This window comes from Pseudochaenichthys georgianus, unplaced genomic scaffold (assembly GCF_902827115.2).
Source record: "Pseudochaenichthys georgianus unplaced genomic scaffold, fPseGeo1.2 scaffold_400_arrow_ctg1, whole genome shotgun sequence".
Taxonomy (NCBI): Eukaryota; Metazoa; Chordata; class Actinopteri; order Perciformes; family Channichthyidae; genus Pseudochaenichthys; species Pseudochaenichthys georgianus.
The window spans coordinates 188,428-194,427 of NW_027262965.1; the positions used below are offsets into that span (position 1 = coordinate 188,428).

Below are 6,000 nucleotides of genomic sequence, written 5' to 3' on the forward strand. Positions count from 1 at the left end.
CGGATCTGATACAGACTGATCCAGATTTGAACACTTTACTGACGTCAGTAAAGTGGCGCTACGGCTATTGGTCAACTCTCCACCTATCAGGGGAATGAGAGGTTGGGCCACGGCCGGCCATTGCCGCTCGAAAGCGCTGGAGACGCTGTAGTACATATGCCAGGCCTGTAAGTGGCAATGTAGTCTGCCACAAAAGCAGCGAAGAAGACTTCCCTTGCATGGTTGCCATGGTTGCCCTTCTGTTTATTCTCCGCTGTGGCTCTTTTTCTCCCTCCCCGAGGCAAGCGTTTGCGCCTCCTGCTTTAAAACCAATGAATAATGACTCGATATAATCATACGTAAGGGGTAATGTGCAGCGACGCGGTCATTATGGGGAAAAGAGCACCGACAGGCTGATCAGGAGCCCGACGCGGAGCGGAGGGATCTAGATCGGCTTGAAGGCACATTATGCAATGTGCACATTATCCCGCTTATTACACGGCCACATTCTCAACAAAGTAACGATATGACTCCCAAAATTAATTGAAATGCTTTTATGGATTTAGAAAATTATTTTATTGATTTAAAAAATAGTTGTATGTTGTATGAAAGTATCTAGATATCCCTGCCCTAATGCCAAAGGAACTGCACACTGAATATGTGTCGCCGTCTGATGTCTATGTCTGGACGGCTGCGTAAAAAGGAGGGTTTCTGTATGGGATTAGTTTTGTATCATAAAGATAAAGCAACACTTTCTTAGAATAAAACAAAACTATGAGTTTAAAAGAAAAAAAACTAAGTCAAGCAAAATAAAATAAATTTAAAAAATAAAACTATAAGTTGCAAACAAATCATTTGTGTAATCATGTAAACTATAAGTATTTTTTCTTTGTTTGAGATTCTGACACAAACATCCAAGGTGGGCGGGACTTTCAGGGGTGCGTCCTCATTGGCTACTCAGTTTTTGAGTGACAGCCCACTACACCACAGATCATACAGTGCAGCTCATGCAGCATACTCGGCCACCTTAGTGTCGGTGTCTCCTGGGGGTTTCATGAACATATCGGACTTCTCTTATGGATTGCAGTGCATTATACTTGTGTTGTGTAGTTCATACTTTATTCCAACTTTAAATATTGTAATACCTGAACACACTGCTGCAGTTAAATAATTTCCCAATTTGGGATTGATAAAGTATCCGTCTATTTATTTTATAGATTAAAAAAACACATCTATGTATTTTTAAGCTAAAGGTGATACACAAAATAAACTGTATACTATTATTTTTAATAGTTACATGTTACATTTCAAAAGCATATATTGCGATGTTTAGGACAAACAATTAAAGACTGCTTTAGAGTTGAAGCATTCATACACAATGGATACAACCGGTGTTGTTTCATTCTATATCCTGTGAGAAAATTATATACATTTAGCAATAAATATACAACATACTATTCCTAGCCTGAGGAAGATATGAATAATCAACAGATTTGAATGGAATCTAACATTTTCATGTAGAATAAAGACAAAAGAGTGATTATACAAATTACATTTATTGAAATTTGAACCAGAAGATGAAGTCTCAAAGAATGTTGTAAATAAAAGGACATAAAACAAAAAGGTGGATAATAATAAAATCTATTAAATGTATATGTAAAGACATTTGGTCAAATGAAATGACACTGAGCCAGTGATAACAGTAACGCCAGCGTGGATGAAGCTGGTGCAGGTCTTTCTTCATGCCCCCCCTCCGTGCTGTCCCCTCAGAGGAAGTGGGAACACGGGATAAGACTCTGGACGCCACGCTGTCTCAATGATCCACACTGTTAATATGAGACGACAATAAATGTTTTAGGAAATAGGAAAAATATGAAGTTAACAAATAAAACACAGCTCAGGGGCAGTCATGGACGGTAGGTTTTCCTACAAAGTTAACTCAGCCTCCATTGATTTTCATATGAAATTAGCGTGTTAATAAAATAAGCTATCATGGCTTATACTTGCATATCTAAACAGAATCATGAAAACCTGTTGGGAGAGTCCGGCACACGAGTCCGTTTGAGTGTGTGCGCCGGTGTCTGAACGCTCACTCACTGCTAGCTATGTAGCTAACTGTTAGGCTACTTAGCTTGCATTGTTATGGATCTAAAGGTAGCACAAGCTAACTTTCATAGCACAGCTTTACTTCTCACGTAACACAATAAAGAAACAGACCGTACAGCACAAACAACACAAATGATCAATACTTACATATATTTTCACTTGTAGTATTATGTTAATTGAAATGCTGGTTCTTCTGGGAGTCTTCTGTCCACGCTCAGCTAGCTACCGCACCGCAGCTGCCTGCACTGTACAATCGCTGGAGGACTGGGCTGTCGCTCAAAAACTGTCCCCTCTCCTGCAGGGGGGCGTGGTCAGCTGCAGGGGGGCGTGGTCAGCTGCAGCTCACAGAATCAGCCCCCTGCAAAAACAGCGCTGGAAAGAGCAAACAGAGCGAAATGAGGCATGACTAAAATGCAGGATCTTTTTGGTATTTTGAAAAAAATACTATATTTATATACTTCATATAGGTATGGCCCTACAATATATTGTTCAAATATATCATGATAGGTCCACTTTAAGTGAGTTTTTAACTTGTGTTAACTTGTGTATTTATGCTTTTTATATTGACTTTCTCTCTTTATCTGTTCGTCTGTTCTAGAAACCGAAAGGAAGAGAGAGACGTCACAGCTGTCAGCAATGTGACAAATCCTTTACAACATCTGGAAATTTAAAGCGCCACCTGCTTATTCACATGGGAGAAAAACTGTACAGATGTGAAGAGTGTGGGACAACTTTCACTCAATCAAGTGCTCTCAAAAGACATCAACGTATTCATACTGGAGAAAAACCGTACAGCTGTGAAGAGTGTGGGACAACTTTCAGTACATCAGGTGCTCTCAAAACACATCAACGTATTCACACAGGAGAAAAACCGTACTGGTGTGAAGAGTGTGGGAAAACATTCACTCAATCAAGTGCTCTCAAAAGACATCAACGTATTCATACTGGAGAAAAACCTTACAGCTGTGAAGAGTGTGGGACAACTTTCACTACGTCAGGTCATCTCAAAAGACATCAACGTATTCATACTGGAGAAAAACCTTACAGCTGTGAAGAGTGTGGGACAACTTTCACTACATCAGATAATCTCAAATCACATCAACGTATTCATACTGGAGAAAAACTGTACAGCTGTGAAGAGTGTGGGACAACTTTCACTCAATCAGGTGATCTACAAAAACATCAACGTATTCACACTGGAGAAAAACCGTACAGCTGTGAAGAGTGTGGGACAACTTTCACTCAATCAAGTGCTTTCAAAAGACATCAACGTATTCATACTGGAGAAAGACCGTACAGCTGTGAAGAGTGTGGGACAACTTTCAGTACATCAGGTGATCTACAAAAACATCACCGTATTCATACAGGAGAAAAACCGTACTGGTGTGAAGAGTGTGGGAAAACGTTCACTCAATCAAGTGCTCTCAAAAGACATCAACGTATTCATACTGGAGAAAGACCTTACAGCTGTGAAGAGTGTGGGACAACTTTCACTACATCAGGTCATCTCAAATCACATCAACGTATTCATACTGGAGAAAAACCGTACAGCTGTGAAGAGTGTGGGACAACTTTCACTCAATCAGGTGATCTACAAAAACATCAACGTATTCACACTGGAGAAAAACCGTACAGCTGTGAAGAGTGTGGGACAACTTTCACTCAATCAAGTGCTCTCAAAAGACATCAACGTATTCATACTGGAGAAAAAACGTACAGCTGTGAAGAGTGTGGGACAACTTTCAGTACATCAGGTGATCTACAAAAACATCACCGTATTCATACTGGAGAAAAACCGTACTGGTGTGAAGAGTGTGGGAAAACGTTCACTCAATCAGGTGATTTACAAAAACATCAACGTATTCACACTGGAGAAAAACCGTACAGCTGTGAAGAGTGTGGGACAACTTTCACTCAATCAAGTTCTCTCAAAAGACATCAACATATTCACACAGGAGAAAAACCGTACAGCTGTGAAGAGTGTGGGACAACTTTCAGTACATCAGGTGATCTACAAAATCATCACCGTATTCATACTGGAGAAAAAACGTACTGGTGTGAAGAATGTGGGACAACTTTCACGACATCAAGTGCTCTCAAATCACATCTTCGTCTTCACACAGGAGAAAAACCATAGTGGTTTTAAGAGTGTAGGAGCCGCAATTAAGCATATTTAGTTTTTTTCACAGTTTACAATAAACAATTCCCATCTAGAGGGGGCGAAGTCACGCCCATCTACTTCCGCTCCATGGGACCTTATTTGTCGTAAAACTGTTGAAATATAAGACTATGAAAAATACGCAACTACAAAGATTACTAATCCCAGAGTCGCGTAAGTGATGTCTCAATTGTTTTCCTCCACTAAGAGATAGCTATGATAAGATCACGTTAACAAGATGCCTGTGTACTTAGTACCAGGTTGTTATCAAACCAGCAATGGGTCTTGCTCGTTCTTTCACTTCCCGTCTGATGAAAGGACCAGGAGTGGCTGGATCAAGTTAGCTACCTAGCTAGCATGTTAGTTAGCATTACAGCCTTGTCATTTTTATTAGCCTTAATATGAAGTAACAATAAGTAACCCAACATGTTAAACAGTAAGAGTAGTAGTCATATTTTGTGAACCCTTTGAAGAGTACCGTCACCGGTGTGATCATTCTATAATACACCATTTACGCCCGGGGGAGAAATGCTAATGCTAGCATCGGCTATCGCTGATCTTTTCTACTTCATGCTATCTGCAGAAATGGTTGACATTAAACGTTAAAAGACCAGGCAGTTCAGAGAGAATCAAAGGAAGGCAGGCAGCTTTGCATGACATTCTTCTGGACGTGTTTCCTTGTGGTGATAGTGAGGGTAGTCAATCCTTTTGTTGACAAGACAGTAGTGACAGCCATCTTGGTGACGCGTGTTGTTCTGCGAGACCAGAGATGTAGTTCATTGAGCGTTTCACACAAACAAATGTGTTCACAGTTTTACGACACTTTTTTTTTTTTGACTTGCAAAATTATCTTTTAAATTGACAAACATCATATGTGTAATTCGTGGCACAATTCAAACGGGATCGAAAGATAATCTTTGTCTCTCCATTGACTTCAATACATCATTTCTATTGGCCTTGTGTTGGGTAATCCTTTTTTCCATTACAGATCCCATCCCAACAGCGCCATCTGTTGACGTAACGTCAGAATTGACAGGCATAATGTTCACTGTTCCTTTAAGTTTCATTTTCTGGCTGTCCGTCTGCCGACAGCCGTTTCAAACAGCTGACATTATTGCAGCATTAAATCCAAGCCATTGTCCGATGCAGCTTATGATTCCAACATACGATCCAGTTTGAATGCTGCTCATACCCGGCCGCTTTTCCCAGCCTTGGCTCTCGGCCTCTCCTTTCGCCGGCGCAGGTAGTGACAATCTCCAGCTGATTGTGGCGTGTTGTCCAGCTGATCCGGGATGACGGTGTCGGTTGTGAAGTAATTCAATTGTTTGTCCGGTGAAAACGATCCTTAATCCAATGCGATATGTTTCTTATATTGTCCAGTTTCACTCATAGAGTACGATTCCACTGAATGTAATGGCAGTTTAAATGTTCCAGTGACCTATATCTTTTTGCCATGACTTCACAGGAGGGTTTAGAGTGATCCTGACGCAGACACAAATATACATTTTTTTTATATAATTGACAAAGTACAGTGTCAATTTTATTTTTATTTATTTATCCTTTATTTATCCAGGAATGTCCCATTGAGATACAAGATCTCTTCTTCCAGGGAGTCCTGACCAACACGGCACACAACAAGTTTCTACATCAGGGGTAGCCAACACGGTGCCCGCGGGCACTTAGTCGCCCGCAGGGGCAACGTGAGTCGCCCGCCGGGCATGTTCTAAGAATAGCTCGCCAAGCAAATCCAAAATGTA

At 40.7% G+C, this 6,000-nt stretch overlaps 1 pseudogene; it reads left to right on the forward strand.

Moving 5' to 3' along the window:
* The window catches only part of LOC117442253 (zinc finger protein 208-like), a 104,148-nt pseudogene extending 98,418 nt beyond the window's left edge, over window positions 1-5,730 (forward strand).
* The last annotated feature ends 270 nt before the right edge of the window (window positions 5,731-6,000 follow it).